We start from the raw sequence: 24,529 nt of genomic DNA, 5'->3' as shown, positions 1-24,529 counted from the left end.
CCTTGGTGGCCAAAAATTCCATACTGTACGTTTAAGACTGGTGGTGATGCTTAAGATATTTTGGTCATAGAGGGTTTCTGAAAAAAAAAAATAGTAATAGATCTTATTAATTATTATTAAAAGATAATATACTAATTCTACTACCATATTAACAATATAAAATGCACTACGGTTTGATGAGCTGCTGGGTTCATGAATATTAATCACGGATTTGCTGAAATCAAAACAGGGAATGGTAATAGATGAGCACCAGCCAATGAAATTGCCACTTGCGCATTAGCTCCACCCACTACCAGAGAAACCGGCATATTGCTTGTTTCAAATAGCTGAATATGTCACGTACGTTGATAGAAGAAACGAGGAGAGATCCAAATGCAGGTATGAGATTTATTTAAAGGGCAAATCCAAAGGGGTAAACAGTCCAGGCAGGGTCAAAACAAGAAAATCCAATAACACGAACACAAAACAAGAACACACGGAAAGAGCAGACTATGAACTCTATCTCACATACAACAAGGACTCCGTGACAAGGACTCAGACAGACCGGGTATAAATACACAAAAGGATAATGGGAAAACAGGAGACAGGTGGGGAACAATCAATTACTCAACAGGAGGAAGGTGACCAAATAAGGGAACAGGAAGTGGTAAGGTGACAGACACCGTGAGAAAGGAGGACACCTAGTGGAAACCCAGGGAACACAACCCAGACACTGTGACAGTACCCCCCCTCTATGGAGCGGCTCCCAGACGCTCCAAGACAGACACAAAACAGAGACCAGGAGGGAGGCGGACAGGTGGAGGCTCAGGGGGAGGGACGGAGGGTCAGAAAACAAAAAAAACAAAAAAAAACATGGGGAACAGGCACCAGAATGTAAACACAAAACAGGAAGACCAGGAGGGAGGAGGACCGGAGGAGGTTCAGGGGGATGGAGGGCCAGACTAACAGAGGGGAACAGGGACAGAAGTGAACACATAAAACAAAAAACAAAAACAACAACAAGAAGCCCCCCAGGGCGGAGCGGAAGACCACCACAACCGTGTAGTCAATGCCAGATTCCTCCAGGGCGGAGCGGAAGACCACCACAACCGTGTAGTCAGAGCGAGAGCCCCCCAGGGCGGAGCAGAAGACCACCACGTCCTCGTGGTTGATGCCAGAGTCCCCCAGGGCGGAGCAGATGACCACCACCCCCCTGTGGTCGATGCCGAGTCCAACAGAGCCAAGCAGCAGCCCACCCAGTGACTTGACTTGACTCTGAACGTTCAACGGTGACCCGCCTTGTCTCTGGAAGGTCCCCGGTGACTAGCCCTGTCTCTGGAAGGTCCCCGGTGACTAGCCCTGATTCTGGAAGGTCATCGGTGACTGACCCTGACTCTGGAAGGTCATCGGTGACTGGCCCTGACTCTGGAAGGTCATCGGTGACTGGCCCTGACTCTGAAGAGTCCACTGAGACCTGACTCGACTCTGGAGAGTCCACTGGGACCTGACTCGACTCTGGAGAGTCCACTGGGACCTGACTCGACTCTGGAGAGTCCACAGGAACTAGCCCTGACTCTAGATGGTCGACGGTGACTAACCCTGACTCAGGAGGGTCCATGAACACCTGACTCGACTTTGGACTGCCTGTGGAGTCGTGAGATGCCTCGGCTTCGGACACCGCCTCGGCATCGGGCACCGCCTCGGCCTCCGGAACAGCATCGGGCACCGCCTCGGCCTCCGGAACAGCATCGGGCACTGCCTCGGCCTCCGGAGCAGTCTCGGGCACCGCCTCGGCCTCCGGAACAGCCTCGGTCACCGCTTCGGCCTCCGGAACAGCATCGGGCACCGCCTCGGCCTCCGGAACCACCTCGGCCTCCTGGACGGCAGCGGCCCGCTTGGGAACGTCCTCCTGGACGGCAGCTGTCCGCTCGGGAATGTTCTCCAGGCTTTGAGGAACGGTAGGCGCCTGTCTCCTCCTCCTCCGCCCTCTATGATGGCGAGTCGGTGGCACCTTGTCCGGAGACTCAGGCGTTGAGTCGGCCATCTTGTGCTGTGGCACTGGGCTGGTGATCATCTTGTGCTGTGGCTCTAAGCTAGCGGCCACCTTGTGCTGTGGCGCTGGGCTGGTGGCCATCTTGTGCTGTGGCTCTGGGTTGGCGGCCATTTTGTGCTGTGGCGCTGGGCTGGCGGCCATCTTGTGCTGAGGCGCTGGCTCAGCAGCCATGACGTGAACCGTCTTGGGAACCTCTAGGAACCTTGATAATATCTCGAAGTACTCAAGAAAGGTGTCAGCGGCCATCTTGGGCGTTGGTGCTGAGCTGGCAGCCATCTTGCACTGTGGTGTGAGGCTGGCTTCCATCTTGCCCCGTGGTGCGGGGTTGGTGGCCATGCACCGCAGCGGCGCTGGGTTGGCGGCCATCTTGTGCTGTGGTGCTGGACCTGCGGTCATCATGGGCAGTGTCGCTGTCTTTCTCCTTCTGCTCTGGTGAGACGGCGGCTCTGGTCCCTCCCACGTGAGCCCAGAGTCAAAGGGGGGCCATGGTGGAGAGCGATGCTGGGCTTCCTCTCGCCCACCTCCTCATCGGCGCCCTCCTCTGGTCCCGTGAAACACGAACAGGCGGGTTCCCTCAAATTGAATGCTTCTCTCCCGCTCGGTGGCTGGGGAAGAAGCGTAAATCGACATACCGCTGGATCTCAAGGTGACGGAGTCCTTCTGTCACGCACGTTGATACAGGAAACGAGGAGAGATCCAAATGCAGGTATGAGATTTATTTAAAGGGCAAATCCAAAGGGGTAAACAGTCCAGGCAGGGTCAAAACCAGAAAATCCAATAACACGAACACAAAACAAGAACACACGGAAAGAGCAGACTATGAACTCTATCTCACATACAACAAGGACTCCGTGACAAGGACTCAGACAGACCGGGTATAAATACACAAAAGGATAATGGGAAAACAGGAGACAGGTGGGGAACAATCAATTACTCAACAGGAGGAAGGTGACCAAATAAGGGAACAGGAAGTGGTAAGGTGACAGACACCGTGAGAAAGGAGGACACCTAGTGGAAACCCAGGGAACACAACCCAGACACTGTGACAGAATAATTCTAAATGATCTCCATTATTTTGACAGGAGAAGACAACAAATAATATAGTTTACATGTAGCGCGTTGATTCAGCGTGGTAAGACTCTCGCTCTCTCTCTGTGCATGTGTGAGAAACAGCGCTGTCAGCAAAGCGAAGGTGAGTCGAGCGCCTTCACACAAGTTTAAAGTTCGGCAAATACCATAGACAGTAAAAGAAATGGACACAGCGTCCCCATTGGATTCAACAGAGAAAAATTAACTCAATTAGAAGCACGCACTTCCTTGGGGTCGGGCGTACTGCGCAGACTCAAACTGAGCTTGATAACGTAAATGTCACGTGAGTCCATTACCACCAATGCACACTTGCACACAATTTTCAGCTGAAATTTTTGCACATTAAAAAATAAATAAGACCTCATGTTGTGTCAATCCTGTTTACACACTGCATCTGAAATTTTTGTCCATTATAAAAAAAAATCAGATCGGGTTCGATTTTCTGAATTTTTTGCAATATGTAGCAAACATTTTGAGAGGTTTCTTGACATTTTAGAGCCACCGTACAAGCGAACACCAAAATCCAGAATGCCAATCGTCAATTTCATCTCTCAGCACAAAGCACCATAAAGATCCTTGCACACTGAGTTCACATAAATTCGTGGTGTTCTTTTTAATATGTGGCTTAAGTATCACTAGCAAAGCATCAAAACTAGCTTCTGACATCCTTAAAGAAACTTTGAATCAGCTGTGGTAATCCCTCTGCTCCTTAATAAGGAGGCGGAATCTCATTCCTCTTTATATCTCAGGATTGGATGGACTAAATATTTCCTTTCTTTTTCTCTTTTTAAGAAGCAAGAGGACAACAGAATCATTAATTAATTAATACACATCGGACTCAGTGTGTAAGGTTTCTGTGCGTGATACATTTTTAGGATGACAAAAAAAAACGCATACAAAAATGTCAGACTTATTGTGCACGGCAAGCATTAACGATAACGAACGAAAAAACTAAAACTAGGTAGGAAAAACTTTTTTTGAAATAAAAATAAAAACGAAGCATTACAAAAAAAATATAACTAACCAAACCTGTAATGTGTGTTTGGTAAAACTAACTAAAATAAAACTATAGATTAAATGTCCTTAGTTTTCATCTTTGTCAATGTCTTTCATAGAGCAAATAACGTTCAGCTGCATTTCCTTTCCCTGCATCTCTCACTCATGCACACACACACACACACACACACACACATACAGCCCCTCCCCTCCGTGCACACCACGTCTCCATGAGAATGCGTGTTCGACGTTGAAAGCAAGTTCGCGAACGTTTGGTATCTCGTGAACACCTTTACACAATCACACATTAAAAAGTGGTATAAAAATATTTTTAATTCTGAATATAATTTTGTCAGTGTGTTAATGTCGACCCGAGAAGCGATTGCTACTTTAGAAAGTTAACTAGTCGCAAGTTTGAGGTAAAATGCACTTGGGTTGTCGATGTCAAAACACTAACTTATATAAGCTGTGATTCAAATATAAATAATGTTATGTCATTTGTTTACTCTTACACTGTTTGCTGCTTCATTCCAATTTAGTATAGGGTGTGAAAATTGTACAGCTGTGGTATTTGTATAGGGTGGGAATTCTGTATCGAAAATTATTGTTTGACTGAAGTAAAGCCATCTCTCTCTTTCTCACCCATACACACACACTCATGCACACACCCACGGCACACACCCACGAAAAAAAGAAACACAATTTTTTTCTGTTATTTGTCATGTTCTTTTCTCAGACTGAGCTCCCTGACAATCTGACAGAAAAGTCTTGTTGTGGCTCAAAAATGGGTTGAATACATGCGGTTCATGTATGCCCTCTTTAGTCTGTTGGCTCTTTAGGTTTTTGATTTACACATTTTGCACTTACTGCTGAGTGTTGAGACTGTTTACATATCTGTGCCCATATGTACATTTTATGTACTGGTTTTATTTTTGAATGATTATTTTCTAAAATTGTATGATGTTTTTGTTATTATTACACAATACACCCCCCCCCCCCAAAAAGGCTAAAACTAATAAAAACTAAACTAAAACTAAGCATTTTCAAAAAAAATATAAAATAAAAAATCCTAAACTAAACTAGCAAACCCACTCTAAAAACTAAACTGAATTTGAAAACAAAAATTCTAAACGAAATAAAAATAAAAACTAATGAAAAATGCAAAATTATAATAACCTTGGTGCATGGACCTTAAATCTTGAATGTTAGTTGTGTGTACCTTTATAGAAATGCAGCAGCTATTTGCCCCAAGTATAACTTACATATTTTAGATGTTGTTGGCACTAACTGACAACAGTAATGTTTTGTGTTGCAGCTCGTTTCTGTTGTGTTGTGGCTTGTTTGCATTTGTTGAGCTAATTTCATTGTATTGTGCAGCACTGGGCCACCGTAGTTTTATTTGATAACATTTTATCAATCAAGTTGTGTTTTCTATCAGCTGTCAACAATGAAGCAGTTCTTTATTGCAGGTGCAGCTTGAGATTGACTCTGTGCTGCAGGTAAAGACAATCTATATCCATTTACTTCCAAAACAGTATATATATATATATATGCAAATGTCCCCAATGTGAGTAATAACACTCAGCAGTGTTAATAAGGATTACTCTCCATATTTACACTGGCCAAAGGTTGCTGTTTACACTAGCTTCTGTTAATCCCCTAAAATTTAACATCACAACTTTAACACTTCACTCTAAAAGTCTGTAATACTAAGAGTTCAACACTAGAGATTTTGCTGTGCAGCACAAAACACTACCAGTCAAAAGTTTGGAATAATTCAGTTTTAAATGTTTCTGAAATAAAATCATTCATATTGTAGTCTATTTCAAAATTTAAATGAATCCTATGATGTTAAAATCTGAATAATTCCACATTTTTGACCGATAGCGTATGTGCTACCTTTTTAATGCCTCCTATTTTTAACTTCACATTGTGTTGCACATGCTGCTTTACTGCCAAGTGAGCTGAAGCAATAAACAAACATGCCCTCATAAATGTCCTCTCCCATATTGGACAATACATGGAAAGATGAAAAAGCAGCCTAAAACAGATTAAAAATAATTGATTTGAGTCAATTGATTATAGCAGAATACTTAGCTAAATGCTGCAGTTCATCATGCTTTCAACTTAATTATAATTTTTATTTATTTTCAAAACCCCTCACATTGTGTGTGCCAAAATATGACTGATTAAATTAGAAATTATATTATGTTTAAAAAGATAGTTAGCTGCTGTTTATTAGCAGCTTGTAGTGTAGTGTATCCTTTTTTCAAAAAGGCAGTTTAGTTCCTTTAAACGATGAGCAGCATGCAGCTTGGCAAGCTAGTTAATAGTAGCTTCCCGAACTCTGGTTTACAGTAATTTCTAGTATGGGGTAATTCAACTTTTTTAATGATATTCCTTATAAAACTATTCTTAGTTAATCTACTCCGAACTGTAATACCCTGACTGAGGGAAGTCTGGAATGATTTGTGGCTAAATCTATTCTTAGCTGATCTCTTCTTGACAGCACCATTGGAGCTGGAGGTTAAGCTGTCCGTGAGAACAATCATTTTAGAATGGGAGTTCATGTTTCTGTGTTAATTTCAGGATGACCCCATAATTACTCTGAGACATTGCAGTGTCATCATCTGTGAGTTCAGAGCCTTATCCCACAATTCCCTTTGTTCAGCCTGCTAAAAATATGTGCGACTATTTTTGTGTGTGCGAGACAGAAGCTTAACTGTGATAACACTAAACAGTTTCCCTACACCCATAATAACAAGAGAGCAAGTTTCTGGCCACAAAGAAGATAAATGAAGATGGATCAGGCTGTGTTTGAAACTGCATACTACCATACTGCTCATGCTATTTATGCAGTTGGCAAATTTCTGAAATCATGAATGACCTACTACATTCCCCAAAAAGTGAAGCATGCTACGACTAAGTGGAGCACTGTATCCCACAATGCTCTCCAGCTGACCTTTGATTTCCTGTCCTAATGCAATCAGAAATAATAAAAACAGCGATTAGTATTTATTTAGATTTTTATATGTAAATACTCAACTGGTAGAGCATTGCGATAGCAAGCGCAAAGGTTGGGGGTTCGAATCCCAGGGAACACATGATAGTAGAAAATTGTTAGCCTGAATGCAATGTAAGTCGCTTTGGATAAAAGCATCTGCTAAATGCATAAATTGTAAAAAAATATATATATAGCACAAAGGGAATCTAATAAAAAGTAGCATTTAAAAAGAAATGACGTACACAGTATACTAGTGTTGTGCAACTATTCAGCCTTGTATTTGTGTGCGTGTGCACGTGTGTGCATGCGTGCTAGCATTTTATCTATCTATCGATCGATCAAACAAACAGTAGATATAATGCTACAGCAACACTAGCATACTGTGTACTGCACAGTATATGCTAAATATAATTAAGTAGGCCTTTATATAATCTGAGAGTTATTACACTATTTCTGTATTATATATGTATATGTATATGTATATGTATATGTATATGTATGAACCCACAAAATAGTGCAACAACCATCTCAGGTATGAACAATTTCATATGTATAATCTGAGAGGGTTATTACACAATTTTTGGGGCTATTATACTATTTTATTAATGAAACTGTTTATAATGTGTGTATGTAAGCAGTACCGGTATGTATAATAATATAAATAATCTAAATATAATTTGCAATACTGTGCAATAAACAGTATGCTGGTATTTTATTCTATGCAAAGTCTGTGTGCACACTTTGGTTTTATTTCCCAAAATGCACCCCCCAGGTCACAGCATGATAAAAAACAATCAACTAAACAAACTCATGAATAATCAAATAAAAGTCATTAAAGAAGGCTTTAATGAAGCAGGAGGAGAAGCTATTGATGAATGACTGAAGGAGACTCAGGACACGACCCAGCGGGAAGACAGATCGGTGTAAAAAACAAAAAGATTTTTTTTAAAAACACACACACACATCTCAACCTGTTTGGTCAGACAATTAAAACCTCACTATGGAAACCAGCATCCTTTTAGAGGAAAACACACAGATAAATATAAAACTGATTACGTTTACGTTTCCACTAATACATTTGTTAATTTCCTAATTTAATTTCACCTTTAAATTTCACCTAATGTGCTAAAAGAGTTCAGTGAGGACAGTTAAGTTAATAAACTGTATGTTTTCCATTAGTCAGTCTGGTCTGTAACGCCTACCCTACAGCTGACTGCCGTGACTCATGGCTTATTCACAGCACTGCCTTTTAGTTTATTAAGTCCTTTTACACCAATTTGTTTCAATCCCACCTTTTTACACCACATGAGGACAAACTGTCCTGTTTTGTTGTGTGGGTTGCGTGTGAGCGTCCCTCTCTCTCTCTCTCTCTGTGTGTGTGTGTGTGTGTGAGAGAGAGAGAGAGAGAGAGAGAGAGAGAGAGAGAGAGAAAATAGATGTTGCACTAACTCCCAAAAGCAGCATCCGCTTTCGTGGTACTGTACATGAATGCTTTCAGCTAATATTGTAGCTAATAAATCAAATGTACATTCATGTCCCAGTCACATATTATTGGTTAAATAAATATTACTTACACTATCAGATCAAAGAAAACAATTATGTATATTTTTTTAACATTAACAATTTAATCAATATTCAATTTATTAAAGCCAAGTATTAATTTAATCAAGTTAGTGTTTTTAGGCATTTTACATTTACCGTATTTTTCGGACTATAAGTCGCACCAGTCCAAAAATATGTCATGATGAGGAAAAAAACATATATAAGTCGCACTGGACTATAAGTCGCATTTATTTAGAACCAAGAGAAAACATTACCGTCTACAGCCACGAGAGGGCGCTTTATGTTTTCAGTGTAGACTACAGGAGAACTGAGCAGTATAGAGCGCCCTCTCGTGGCTGTAGACGGTAATGTTTTCTCTTGGTTCACTCTCTTAGTTCATTTCTCTTGGGTCATGTCAAATTAATTTTGATAAATGAGTCGCACCTGACTATAAGTCGCAGGACCAACTAAACTATGAAAAAAAGTGCGACTTATAGTCCGGAAAATACGGTACTGTATTTCAAAGTAATATTTCAAGGCAGTAACAATTTAAACGATACTGTCAGGATATACACAGAAGACAGAGGTAGATGAATTTAGTACAGTGTCTTTATTTAAGTATGCAAGTGCTCAGTGAATACTTTGTCTTCTAGTGCTCGGTGAGTGCTTCGTGTCTTCAAGTGCGGGCAGTATGATAAACACAGGGGACGGGATAGTAGACAGGTGAGCACGTTTGATTCAGGAGTGTCAAAGCCACAGTCACATATCGCTCACGTATGTTCTCTTCCTTCACAGAGGCCGAAGACAATATCAGCTCGGGATATACACAGGAGACTACAGAGACTTCTTCTCTGGGTCTGGGTGTTTAAGTAGTGGGGCTGTTGTAAAAGCGGTCTTTAAGGCTTGGAAGGCCTGCTCAGCTTCGTGGTTCCACTGGAGGGTCTTTGGTTTTCCCTTTAGGAGAGAAGTGAGAGGTGCGGTAATCATACTGTACTGATGAATAAAACGGCGATAAAAGTTGGCGAAACCCAGGAACTTCTGAAGCTCCTTGATGGACTTGGGAGTTGGCCATGAAGTGATCGCTTGGGTTTTCCGGTCATCCATCTTCACCCCTTTGTCGTTGATGTTATATCCTAGGAATTCAATGGACAGCTGGTGAAAGACACATTTTTCTGCTTTGGTAAATAAGGAAAACTCTCTGAGATGTTGGAGCACTTTGGCGACATGACACTGGTGATCCTTTTCATTGGGAGAGAAAATGAGGATGTCATCTATATAAACGAGAGCAAAACGGTTCAGATACTCACAAAGAACTTCATCCATGAAAGTTTGGAAGACTGAGGGGGCGTTTACTAAACCATACGGCATCACCAAGTATTCGTACTGTCCAGCGGGGTGATGAAAGCCGTTTTCCACTCATCTCCTTCTCAAATTTTGACCAGGTTGTATGCGCTCTGTAAGTCTAATTTAGTGAAGATACGGGCATCCCGGAGCTGTTCAAGAGAGGATGGGATTATTGAAAGTGGGTAACTGAACTTTACCGTTATCTTATCTAGAGCTCTGTAGTCGATACATGGTCGCAACCCTCCATCTTTCTACGGGGCGAAGAAGAAACTAGCAGTTGTTGGGGAAGTGGATGGTCGGATGTACCCTTGTTTTAAGGCTTCTTCTACGTATTCCTTCATGGCCTTTTGTTCAGGGATGGACAGGGAGTAAATTCGCCCCTTTGGAATGGTCTGTCCAGGGACTAGGTCGATCGCACAATCCCAAGGATGGTGTGGCGGAAGTTTGGAGGCTGCTAGGGGGTTGAAGACATCTGCAAAGGAGGCATAACAAGATGGAACATTGACAGACAGATTTTCCTTGTGACTCTCAATTGACGTGGAATTTATTGACATGGAGACAGGATGGTCATCGACAGATGGTGTGGAATGTGTTACTTGATTGATATGGCAGTCACAACCCCACTTTATAGAGTTGTGACGTTCGCGAACGAACCGATTCTTTTGAACGGCTCATAAACATGAACGATGGGAGCCGAGTCGCGGCTGGAGGGGAGCCGTTCTTTCTGTCATTCTTTTTTCCTATGCGTGTTTCACACAGATGCACACAAATGAGCTCCTCCGCGAGACAGAACAGTTATAGGGGAGGGGCGCACCCAGCGAAGGCCAACCCTTTATAGCGTGATGATATTAGTTATTAGTTGTGCATGTTCATTGCAGCCCACTTTGTTATTGTTCATTGACTTGAAGGGGCTGATGTCCTATTTGCAAAGTTTACAGTAGTAATAGTATGTAGTATGTAGACATTTCCATTTTATTTATTCTAATTTTATCTACTTTAAATATTTTTTGTTTTCTATCAAAATGTTCTTGTGTGATAATAATTTTGTGTGGAAGTGTTTGTAGTAAAAGCTGTTTTGCACAGAAATTCATTGCCGGCTTTGTTTTTGATGTTTATTTGAGTAGGTATTGTATGAATAACATAAGTCAACGTAGCTTTACACACACACACACACACACACACACACACACACACACACACACACACACACACACACACACACTTTGTAGGGTAAATCCAAAATAGTGATGTCACTGTCTAAGCAGAGGGATTTGTGCAACCCTGTGGAATATAGTCCACACATGACAAACGAGGTAATAATCAATATTTCAAAATAAATTAAACTCAGATATTGGTGTTCTTTTGAACGGCTCTTTGAAAGGAACGGATCGCGAAGATCCGGATCCCCTCAAAGAGCCATAAATCCCATCACTACCACTTTAGCATTTTTTTTTTGTATAATTGACCAAATAAAAACGTGCATAACGTATACGTTATATATTAACATATATAAATCAAATATAATTTTGTAAATTGCATAAACAATTGTGGACAAAACAGCATCATGTATTTATGTATTGCATAATTAAACAAAGAGCTGAATTGCAGATAACATACTGTATGAGACGCAGTGAAAAGGAATAAACCTCCACAAATTTGTGGCATGTTTTCTAAAAGTTTAAACTGTTTAATGTGCTGAATATCCATACTGTGTAATTGGCTTGGTTTCGGTTTTAACCTAATCAAGCTCTTCTAAGCATTGAGCTACTATATTTCTCTAATATTTTTAATGAATAATGCAGCAGTGGTGCCGCTCATGGGCTAGACTAACAAAACATTAAAATGCAACAACGTAGGCCTGGGCGCTAAAACGGTATCGATATTTATCGACAGTACACATCTTCGATAGCAATATACTTTTTTTTTTGATATAATGATGATATAGGCACGTACGGAGCCCCGCACATGGCATACAGGAAAATAGTAGGCTAAATAGTGCGCACGATTTACTAATTAGTTCCCTTGATTTATAAATTGTCCACACAATTTACTAATTTGTTCCCTTGATTTGTTCAATCGAGTACACGAAACACAACACAAATTTGTGGAGTTTTATTCCTTTTCACTGCGTCTCATATGTTTTTAAATGCCACCTGTGTGATGGGCGATTTGGCTCTTTGTATTAAAAATGCATAAATATGTGATGCTGTTTTGTTCATAATTATTTATGCCATTTACAAAATTATATTTGATTTAAATGAGTTAATTTAGAGTTAATGCACGTTTTTTTTATATATTTTTTTATCAATAGTTATTTCCTTGTTTTGACAATTTAATGTGCTGCATTGTTTTCTCATTGCGTCCTCCTGTGGCCTCGGGAAACAAGCCAAAAGTTTAACCTAGCCTATTTAATTTGCAAACAAAACATTAGAAATTATTTGTTTAATTTTTCTTTTGTGTTTGACTGTTAAAAATATAAAAAGAAAAAATATTTTGTCTCAGTAAATTGAGTTGCTTTAAAAATAAAGTGATTAAATGTAAAAAAAAAAAAAAATCTTGATATTTGTTTGAAATTTTTTTATAAAATGACAATAATTATCGATACTGAATGATATGAAACACTGAATCGTTGATACATTTTTAGCTATATCGCCCAGACCTATAACATCACTTACATCAGCATCACCGCATCTCGTGTGCCACTGATGACGCTCCCTGATGCACACCTAACATTTGACTGTACTATTTTAGCATTCAAATGCAATTTTTTGTTTAATTTTAAATTTAACTGATATAATTTTTTTTTATTCACAATCTCCTCATCACAGGCAGGCACAGCACTCATGTTCGTGTTTGTGTGTGCTATCTGCATCACTCATAGCACGTGCCTGCCTATATTGTGCACTATATCAAATATTAGTTCTATCGTTATCAATAAAGGAGTACCAATGATAAATATTGATACCGTTTTATCACCCAGGCCTACTTTCTATATCCTATATGTTAAATGTTATCAGGTGGTGGTGTGACCATCCTTGGTGTGAACAGTGTGACATTTAACTAGTTTTCATTCCATTATGAATGATATCAAGGCTATGAACAGTGCTGTTTTATTGACAGGATGTCTTAAGTTTATTTTGTACTTAAATAAATCACATTTTGTGATGATTGACAACAGCACAACCCACTGAACAGACTGTATATCTATTCTTCCATAGCCCTGTTTTCATTTTCATATGATTAAATGGTGTCTACTTTGAATAAGGTCCATAAGGAATTAGCTTTATACTACATTATACATTCAGGCTTCAAGCAAAAGGTTTTTTTTTTTTTTTTTTTTTTGGATGCTGGTTGCATCAGAGTTGACTGTCTATGCACAAAGAAACACAGATTTTCCTCTTATTCTGCCTTTTGTATCAAATTCTCTCTCTGGCATCATTAAATCCAGCCTCTGTACAGTCTAGGCCTGCCAAACTACATGCAGACAGTCATGCCAAATTCCCCAGCAGACCCCACACACATCCACGGCTTAAAAAGCAGCTCCAGCTCTCGCCAGCACCCCTCGCCGGTCCTGCAACCTCAGCGAGTTAACCCACACATGAAAGCAAGAGAGACAGCAGAGGAGAGCCAGGCTGCAGTCTCCCGAGGCCACTCTCTTCTGTTTAGAGGCACCCACAGATTTCTGAGGGAGGGATTAAACCTTCAGCACTAGCCAAGCTAACTGGCCCTAACCGAAGAGCTCAGAGGGAGGCAGAAGACAGATCTTTGGCTAAAAACACCAATTCCACTGTGGCACATGCATGCATCTGAGTGCGCTTCCATATGAATGAGTACAGTGCTTATATGCAGGTTTAAATAAGGAAGTGTATGTGCAGTTAGAGAGGTGATGTTTACAATATGTTACATGGTGTTTTTGTATGATGTCCCTTAAACTAAGCTAGTAGAACATGACGATGTTCCTTACAGAAGGGGTTTTCAAACTAGAATCCAACACTCTTAAAAATAAAGGTGCTTAAAAGGTTCTTCACAGCGATGCCATAGAAGAACCATTTTTGGTTCCACAAAGAAAAATTCAGTAAAAAGTCCTTTAATGGATAGAATGGATTTCCACTTTGATTAAAAAATATTTAACAAACGTGATTTATGTAATAATTTTAAAGAAAAAAGGATGTTTTGTTATAGCTTTTGGAGCAAGGGCACTCCCATCTTGCAGTACCACCATGTATGACGTCACGGGGTTGGTTCGCTCTGATGGCCAGTGCAGTAATATAAGCATTTATTTACATTTTGAACACACGAATGCTATTTTAACACACAAATAATTTGGTTTTCACCGTAATTTGGATGAATATTCAACATCAAACTGTCTATATGTTAGGTTTTGATCGTGGTATCCCAAACATTGTTTTCATAATGCGAGGCGCAACGTGATGTACTCTTCATACAATATCATTCATGTCACATTTTATTATGTCAGACCATTACGAAAATATGTATTACATTGACTGATTCAACAGTTGTGTGTGTAATATTTTATGTTCACATACAAATACAATTAGCTTTCCTGCTGTTAACAGGACATAGTGTTTTATCACCTATCTGAACAATCGGACCAGTGCTGCTTCCTCAATCAATTTTATCATTCTCACGTGTTTTAAGCCTTGTCATTTAAATATTAAAGTGTTTTAAGCCATTCAAGCGTTAGACAGCATGGAATAGATTTGAATGCCTTACTTACACGCTGTCATAGACCTTTTCTGAAAGAAATTATAATGCGGTACTGATGGTTGATAGATCATTTCTGTTCGCACCGCCGCACACACACACACACACACACACACACACACACACACACACACACACCTGTGTCACCTGTGTCAAAAGCTATTTGATATTTGAAGAGCACCTAAAGTATACTAGCAATTGTTCCACCTTAACACAATCAGATAAACTTCAACACATCTTTAGCTGGACTTCAGTTCTGTTTCAATTTAGCAGACTTTAAGTATAGCATTTATTTATTTAATTGAATTTATAAATTCACAAGTATATATACATATGACGTACATTTTTTAATTGGGGTTTTAAACATACATTATACACTATACATATTAGTGAAAAGAAAGTGTCAAAAGTTTTACATTTGTATCTAGTGGTCGACCGATATAGTTTTTTTGACAGCCGATGCCGATATCCTGGAAAGCAAGTGGGGCCGATGGCCAAAATAAAGTCGATATATTTTTATTTATTTTAATTAATATTTAAGACATTTTTAATAATTTGACAATGGGTTAAAAATAAATGTGTAAAAGAAACACATATATTTCAGATGACAAAGTAATTTTCACAAATAAATAAATATTTAATAAATATATAATTAAAAAGTAAGTAAACACCGTAACCAACTGGGTACTCAGTATTCTGTGAAATCTGTGTGCATTGAGAATCATATTTTTTTAAATAAAGCCAAGGTAACACTCATTTTACATACAGCACACAGTGGAAATGACATGTTGCATTAGGCAAATGCATAAAACGCAGCATAATTTCGAGTTTAAAGTTTGTTGATCACGCGTCTTCAGTGAAGCTGAACTCTCCTAATGTCCGCATTCAATTCACATGGAACGACCATCACACAGAAAACATGCGATAAACAAATTGAACACTTAACAAGATCTCACAACTGGATTCGAATTTTGCGAAATTAAATGTTTATTAGTCTTTCAAAGATTTTTTTAAATTATTTAAGTGTGTATTTTCTGAATGTTGACAGTAAACAAGAAATTATTATGTATGCCTTTCTATTACTAATTGGCCAAAAAGGAAATCATATTGGTCGATGCCGATATTTAAATAGATGCCAAATATCGGCTGCTATATTGGCCTTGGCGATATATCGGTCGACCACTAGTTGTTTCTGTTACAATTTTACTCATACAATACATAACATACAAACATAATATACAAAGAGTTTGAAATGCCATTTGAAATTTTTTGACTTTATATTTTTTAAATGGGGTTCCCTTGTGAAAGAATCAGCATTTTGGTGGTCCTTGACCTTTAAAAACACCAGCCAAAAAATAGTGTTTCAAAATCATGATATATGAATGTCGTAATCAAATAATAACATACTATTATAGCAATGACACAATATTCTCTTTATTATCTTATAGTATATGAATACACACACTCTCTCTCTCACACACACACAAATACAAACACACACATAATGTAGATTACATTTTGGTAAGGGAAACTGTTCTTTAGAATCACTAATTGACTCTTTGCACATCTGAGATTGTCGCAGTCAGCTGGGAATTGCTAAATTTGTCCAAAATTATGTCTACGCATCAGTTCCACTGGCTCTATCTTCTGCACCTACTTCACATTTCATTCAATTCTCTCTGCCTCTCGCTTTCGCCCTCAGAAGGGAAATGAACCTGATCTCTGGCATCTGGTCTTGTTAGATGGATGTAAGGTGCACAAGGAGAAGGTGTATGAGCGAGAACCAATAGGAAATGGGTGAAACAGAGCCACGCTCATTGCTAAGATGTTGGCTGTTTCTGTGAGTGTACATGAACCCTGAGGAAAGAGTGGGGGCTGTGATTTAACTCAGGGTCCAGGACAGCCTGGATGGGACCCATCCATCTTCCAAAGTAATTACGCATTGACGCTCCGCATTGGAGGGGGGACGTCGGCCTCTCCATGGCTTTATAAATCACCACTCGCTACAAGTAGCAGGCCAGAAGGAGAGAGCTGAGCGCTTTAACAGTAACATTGCGTTTTTAAGCTTAAAGAGGGATAAAATCTGACATGCAATATAGAACATATCTTTTTTGTTGCTAAGGCTTTTAGTTTATGGCTGTACAATAGAGATATATTTTAATAGCAAAGAGAAATTCAACTCACTGTACATGAGCATCACTCAGTGAACTGTAGTGGTGTACTTTTCCGCCTTTAACATCACACTCCTGTCCTCGGGGGATGTTTGAACATTTTCTCAGCCATGTTGTCTTTCAACACAGTTACTGCTAACCACAGCACAAGTCAAGTTCTCGGGCGTCCTGTCTGTCTCCGTCCCTCTCCAGACAGAGTGATTGGTGGCACTGGTCCCAGCTGGGCAGGCATATTGATTAGGGGTCGGAAGGCTGGCCCGGCCCGATTTGTTTCCCTCAGAGACAGGGCTGTCAGTCAGACATGCTGTATGCCAGGTTTAATGGCAGTAGCCATGAGAGTGATTGAAGTACATGGGTGATCCCTCTGCTAACATGGTGATATGCTATCAGCCTTTTGGGACTTCAGCTATTCCCTTTCAAAATAATGGGTTGTGAGAGAGAGTGAAGAAAGGATATGGGAAAAAAAAGTGGATTGTAGTCGTCTAATCAAGTAATAGAGACATAATACCTAGCAAAGATATAAAGTATTGAAAAGCCAATAGTCTGTCTAGATTTATTCTTCATTGTCAAATCAAAGAGCCAAAAACTACATCATTTTACGCAGAGAAATATTTCAGATTTTTAAGCTACACCATTCATGAACTTTAAATGTGAGCAGAAAAAAAATTAATGCCATATTCTAAGGGATGACTTCCATGTTGTGCAGCAATCAAACACAACTTTGGCAGCAAGAGAAACTAGCCAGCTTCATTTAATTTCTGGAACAGGCCCATCAACATGCCCGCTCTAAATCTGTCGCTGTCCACGAGGAAGAGGTGCTGAAACATCTACGGGCCGTGCTAGCCAGCTTTGAGAGCAGTTATGGAATCTTTTTTTTCCCTTGTTGTTTCTGCCACTAAATAGTCCGCTTTACTTGTATACTGTGGACTATAATTTCCATAACATTTAGATACACCGGCATGAGACATAAAACAACGCTGCATGTAGCAATTCTTCTGTCTTGTCACTTAACCTTTCTCGCGTTATGCAATGGTCAATTTAATAATTTCTGCACACGACTGAATGATGTTCAGGTATTGGACAATTACACTTGGAATTTTAGCTGCCTGTTAAAAAATAAACCCAAAGTCTACAAGGCACATTAACACTTTACTGGATACAAATTTATGGAGCCATTAGTTCTACAGCCCGGCTTAAAGGTCAAATGAGAAGTAATGCAGTTAAATTTCAAATTGCTCAGCATCCACACCAGAGCATGTTTGAGAGCTTTCTCGTAGATTAAATTTCTCTAATCAGTTTAAACTGTTCGTTTTAGCATATAATATAATCTGAGGGAATGCATAAATAATATTGCACTGCGTTTTTAACACATACAAAATAGAAAACAGCATTTTAAAAAATATCTGCTAGACTTGAATGTCAGTGCACGAGTTGTTGATGAGCACTCGGTCGGTAACTGATCGATTTACGTATTCTGAGAATGACTTAACCAGCAAGACAATCAATAGTTAGTATTTATTATTAATTCAGGTTCATAATGCCGCTATTCTTCATTCTCACATTAGCACAGGAGATATTAACGCCTGCTATGTGATGACACACATGATTAGAAGTTGTTGTTGAAGCTGGTTTGGAAATGAAATGCTATTATATTTTCTCACATCATCCAATGCTTCTGTCATTACTGCCTGCTTCTTCAAAAAATTAAAAAATAAAATGTTGCCTAGAGCAGTTTGCATTCACTCCATCTGTAGGAAAAATGGAAAAGTGCAGGAGTTGTTTACCAACATATTGCTGGAGACACAAAACAACAGCATTACAAAACTATGAAACGAATACTGGCCTTAATTTTTCACAAGCTTTTAATACTCATTCCAAGGTGACAGCTGCACGTAGTACTCCTATTGATACAGTAATACAGAGAGGAGGACTCTAAAAAAACACAATTTTTAACATTTCTGGCATCCATTACCTCCCAGAATCTTTACAGAATCTACACTCTAAAAAGAACCAATTCTAAAACAAAGCAATTTTTTTTTTTTAATGTGAAGAACCAATTGTGCAATGGAAAGCTTCCATTGTTTCCTCATAACAATGATGCCAACAAAGAAACCTGAACCTAGAAATAGATGATCTTGCTTATATATTAGCATGAGCCCATAACAGAGTTTGCCTTTCTTGTAGTTCACAACCATCAAAAATCTCTGGATTCTCTCAAAGCCTGTTGGACTAAGTCTAGGAACTTTCATCTACTGAAGACACTGGGTGAGGGAAAACCAATTGCATTGCAGAGAGACTGAGACAATCAACATTCAGAATGAAGAGAGGAAGTGAGAGGAAGAATCTTGGGGAGGTTTCTTGATGTGATTACACCGGGCAGCACTCAACTATGTTTAACACTCAAGGGCGGGAGGGTCCACACTAAAACCCAAGATCAATACGCAATTTTACAATCATCACCTCATCCATAATTGGCTTGAAATGAACCTGCAGAATGTCAATATCAGTTCGAGAGTGTCACCATTCACTCTAGTCTTCTTGTAACAGCGGATGAGTCATTAAACATACACCCTTGACAAACTCCTACTATTCAACATAATTTTTTGGTGCATTTTCCACTCTAAAAACACACTGCAACAAAGCCAGATGCTCACCTTCAGGGCAACTTACTGTGCCTGAAATAGGACACATTTTACATTCTGTAATTAATTCGTAATGCTGGATTTATGCCATTATGGTAAGATAATGAAGGCAGCACACTTAAAGTGCACAGAAGCTTTACTAAACCAGAGAGCTTAACATATCAAATTCTGACTAAATCAAGGAACACCGGATGGAAACGGACCATCCATTCGTCTGTTTCCTGTCACTGCCATTTTGTTTGGAGTTTTTCCAGGACTAATGAACCTCTATAAATTCTCTAAAGCTGCAATGTAGCCCCTGTTGTGATTTGGGTTTCCAAACAAATGAATAATTAAATACAGTTTTCAGAACAGCAGGGAAAAACTGCATCTGTTTTCCCACCATCAACAGTTACTCCTTGAACCACAGGGTGATCCACTGACTTCACTTGTGTTTTCTCCATTTACTCTTGTCCTTTTAGTTCAATTCCCTCCCAGTTCCTTTTGGATTCAGGCTGCGAGCGAGAGAGCGTGATGTTCTAGGCAACTTTAAAGCTCAGCACCATCCTAAAAAATATCTTCCTGACGAATAACAGTTTCTTTCAGTCCTGTGCAAACCTCAAGATGAGTGGACATGCCTGCCTTTTTTATTGCTATCCAAAAAAGATAGAACACAGATGTGGCATTTAGCATGTCTATCTGTGGATTCCAGACTTCTGAAGGACAGGAATTATTTGAGAGAGCTGTAAAGTCAATTCAGAGCTTCTCTAAAAAGATGTCTCTGCATCTGTCACGTAGGACAGGAAGGAAACTTGACTCAGCAATCTTCTGAAAGGAGCTAGGTGCAGGTACACACCTCCAGGTAAAGTTACGAGGGAAGATTACAGCTTTATTAGTGCATTTACAGCTCAGAACAACGGCAGGACTCTGTCGGGCAACGGGCACCACATATCATGTATTGAAGCTGAAATATAGATCTAGACGGGAGGGGGCTGTCAGGTTCAGTCGATGATTCATTGCTTGTGGCAATGCTGTCTACAGTGAGCGGATCATGCTGCACATGCTGGGACAGAGATAATGGCACACAGATGTCTGAGCACATCAGGCCACACAATGCAGCAGCCGCAACTCTACTATAACAAAGTGCAGTTCAGAAAGCGTGTACCATGTTCAGACATTATTGCAGAAAATCAACCGCTACCAACTCACAGGTCACGGCACGGGAAGAGTTGTGTGACACTTCAAGGAGAGTGAAGGTTTATAATGCTCGCTTGTGCGAGGCATAAACATTCAGAAATGCTTATCTGTTCAATTGTATGCTCAAATGCTGCATCCTAGGACGAAGAGATAATAATGTTGAATAAAAACGGCATTTTGCAATTTCACTGACATTGCGTTTACAAGACTAGACAGAGGTCGGGCTTTTGTGGGAGATGAAAGCTTTCCAATAGATTCCGCATGGACACTGAATAGTGTCTGAAGAATAATGTTGTGCATATGTGAACTGAAAAAAAAGATGCTCTGACCTTGGGTATTCCTTGGGGTGAAAGAAAGGAAATATTGTTACTGTCATCATGAATTGTTGATATAATTATCCCTTTTTTGCATAAGTGAATAAGTAAAGCACTCTGAACCAAGACTTAAGTTCTGTTCTCAAAATTACAGCTGTCCATCACTGCCAGACACTAGCACCAAACAATAAAGATGTTTCTGATTTATTCATAAACTCCATTTTAAAGGGCCAAGTCTAAAACCCATCTCTTTGCGTTTTGCCCAGTGCTCAGAGAATTTTAAAGATTAATAAGGCTGCAGTCCATGTGAGTGCTTCCCAAGACGGCATACACACACAAACCACAGGCTGCACAGAAGGGCACATGGAGGGGGTTACATCAAGCTAACACTGCACTTTTCTTCATTATTTACCTGTTCTGAGGCCTGGGCTAAACTAAGACATAAGCAATTCGTTGTCCCCCTTACATCACAAACACTCCAGCCCTGGGTATACAGCACTCTAACGTTGTTCTGCTCACAATAACGACTTCAGGGCATTCTGGCTGTGCTTCATCCATCTATCAACATATTGTAAGACTCATTAAAAATCAGGTTTGATGTGGGCATTCAGATGAACACAGCAGAAAGAAGAATGGGAGAGGTGATAATGCACTCGAACTGCAGCAATAGAACAAACAAAGGCTTGACCCTGTAAAAACAACGAGCAAAACTTCAGATTGTCTAACTACTGATCATTATCCATCAATGTGACTTGAATAGTATTTAATGACATTAATGTAACAGGAGTTTCATTAGTCTCTAACAAGTACTTTGTTGTTGCTTCATGGCCTTGTCTTTGTATTCTGCTCTTGAAATGTGAAAACGCAATTGTCACCAAATTAAATGTACAATTGTTAACAAATATTTTATTGAATTAAATATAGAATCAGTCATTTTCAACCTAAATCATCACTTAGATCTTTCTCTTGGTCTGAAGCGCTTTAAAACATTATTTTCTTTCCGGTCCTTACATCATTTATGTTTGTAAATCATCCAAAACAATATATCACAGCTAGCTTATTTTTATCAACATATATATATATTTTTGTTGTTGTTGTTGTTGTTGTTGTTGTTGTTTTGTCCTCATTAGAATGGGTCACAGATGTGCACGGTGTTACATGGATGTGCACAGTAACACAAATGAATCTGAAAGCAGAATGCTTCACATAGACACATGCTCTGAAATCAACTACTAGTTTTTTTCTCAATCCACGTGAGGGACTGCAGCAGAACTCCAGCAAAGAATGGAAAGGTTTGAGCAGCATGGAGACCTCACCTCTGCTACATCATACAAGGACAGCAGACAGATTTAATAGCACTAAACAATCTACATCAGGTCATATCAGACATTAAAACGATCAACCAGCACTTGGGTTGGAAACGGGCACATCCTCAGCCTCCAGGAGAACAGAGGATTCCTTGTCTGTGCTGAATTCTGCCATTGACAGCACTGCCCAACCACCACAGCATATAAATGTGCCCCTCTGTGAGACCCATGGCTTCCTATACACCTCCATACCTATGCATGCATGGGCGTCGTGGGTGTGCAGTTGGGTTAGGTGGGTTGTCTTTGCTCCATCCTATCTCACACTTACGTAAATGTCATTAAACATTTAACAGGCGATGGGAAGTCCGTGGGTTGCGGATGTTTGCCATCATTCAGGGCGCATTACCATTATCTATCAAGTGCAAAAATAAATCAATCCTCACGTTGCCAGAGGGACGAGCGATGGATGCAATTAGAGGCGCAAATGGCCGGTAAAGGCCACGCGACAACGTCGCGTCGAGATCATTTGATCTAGATATGATGAACGCGTCGTTTTTCTTTGAAGCAGACGAGACATGCCAGAATAAAATAGTAGGATATATTGGCCAAGTGTGTCAATCATAAAACCTTTATATTCTCATCAACAGGCCATGGCAGTCGGCATTGCCTGACAAAAGCGCACCTTTATTAAACACTTAGTTCTAATTAGACATCTCATTCGTGAACGGTGCGCCAAACCGATACAGACGCGTTACTCGCGCACATCGTGCAAATGTACATATATGTATTATAATAACAGACAACAGAAACCCGCTTACCGCGATGAAAGGGATGTAGTCGATGCGTCTCCGGTTCTTTCCCGGTGATTATTCGTACTTCAGTGCTGAAGCCGGTGTTTATGCCATCGGTATTTTTTTCTGAGGTAATTCGTCATGAATGTGTCGCAGGCTCTCGCACATCAATTTGCCTTCTTCGCGTCAGTCGGCGTTCCCAAAACAATAAAAGAAAAACGGAAAGAAAAGAAAGAAGACATAAAAAGGAAAGAGGATAGGGGAAATTAAGAAATGGAATAAAGAATGGGAATTAACACCTCTCGACACCTCCTCCTCCTTTTTATTTCTTTTATCTGACAACACCTGTGTCTTCTGACGGCGAGGTTACAGCATATTTTTTATCACTATAAAGGAGGTAGGGAAATGATAAAATAAAACAATAACAGAAACAAATGCGTATAACGCATTAGCAGCTAACTCAGCGCTCTGTCGTCATGGCGACCCATTTCAGAGTCCGTTCGTGCATCAAAGAACACCAAATAATAAAAACCATCCGGTGGCACGACTTCTCATCTGCTCTCAGTCTGTCTCACTCATAAACCAGTCCTCTTCTTTTGCGTACAGGTGGGAAATCAATTGACTTTCGTCTTCCTTTCTCTCACCTCTAACTGACAATAGCGAGAATTATTATTAGCCTATTATTCCCACTCTGGAACAATAAGGATGTATGTCTCTCAGATATCCATTCCGCACTTCACGCACAGCTGTCAAGATTCAGGAATCCAGAATCCCGATATCCGCCTCCCTCTCTCTCTCTCTCTCTCTCTCTCTCTCTCTCTCTCTCTCTCTCTCTCTCTCTTACTCAGTCTCCCTTACACGCGCACGCGCTATGGCAAGCCGTTTACACATTTTTGTTTTTTTCTAGAGCTCCAATAATTTCAAGTAATTTAGTCTCCTAATATTTTCAGTTTCACTTGTAACTATTTTTCTGATACTATTAACTGTTTATTTGCTAGTCGCTATCCCAACAGTAAAAGGTAGCCTCCCAGCCGGCATTTCAACAATGATTCAATGCTGAAACAACGTCAGGTACCAGGGTTGAATCAATGTTGAATTACCTTTCGATTTTGCAAATTGGATCAACGTGGAAATCACGACATTGATTCACTGTTGAAATCGCGACATTGATTCACTGTTGAAATCACAACACTGTTTCACCGTCTTACCTTTATCACGGGTGAATTGTGATGGTTCTGGAGACCTTGGATTAATGTTGAATTAGGTGTTGATTTTGGAAAGTTAATCAACGTTGATAACACGACGTTGTTTCACCGTCGTACCTTGCACCATGTATAAATACACAATTTTATGTTCAATTAGATCATAATTTGCATTTAGATCAACACTGTACATG

The 24,529-nt window shown here is 39.9% G+C and overlaps 1 protein-coding gene across 2 annotated transcripts in view; it reads right to left on the bottom strand.

The window, feature by feature from the left end:
• LOC132127139 (neuroligin-2-like) overlaps nt 1-23,937 on the bottom strand; it is a 98,667-nt gene extending 74,730 nt beyond the window's left edge. For both annotated transcript variants that reach the window (XM_059538796.1, XM_059538798.1), the window contains exon 1: nt 23,161-23,937. The gene's annotated coding sequence lies outside the window, so the exon portion shown is untranslated. The remainder of the gene's footprint in view (nt 1-23,160) is intronic.
• Between the last annotated feature and the right edge of the window lie 592 nt (nt 23,938-24,529).

The sequence above is a fragment of the Carassius carassius genome, chromosome 45 (assembly GCF_963082965.1).
Source record: "Carassius carassius chromosome 45, fCarCar2.1, whole genome shotgun sequence".
In the NCBI taxonomy this organism is placed as follows: Eukaryota; Metazoa; Chordata; class Actinopteri; order Cypriniformes; family Cyprinidae; genus Carassius; species Carassius carassius.
Note: the sequence above shows the minus strand (reverse complement) of the source record. Positions and strands in the feature narration are given on the sequence as shown.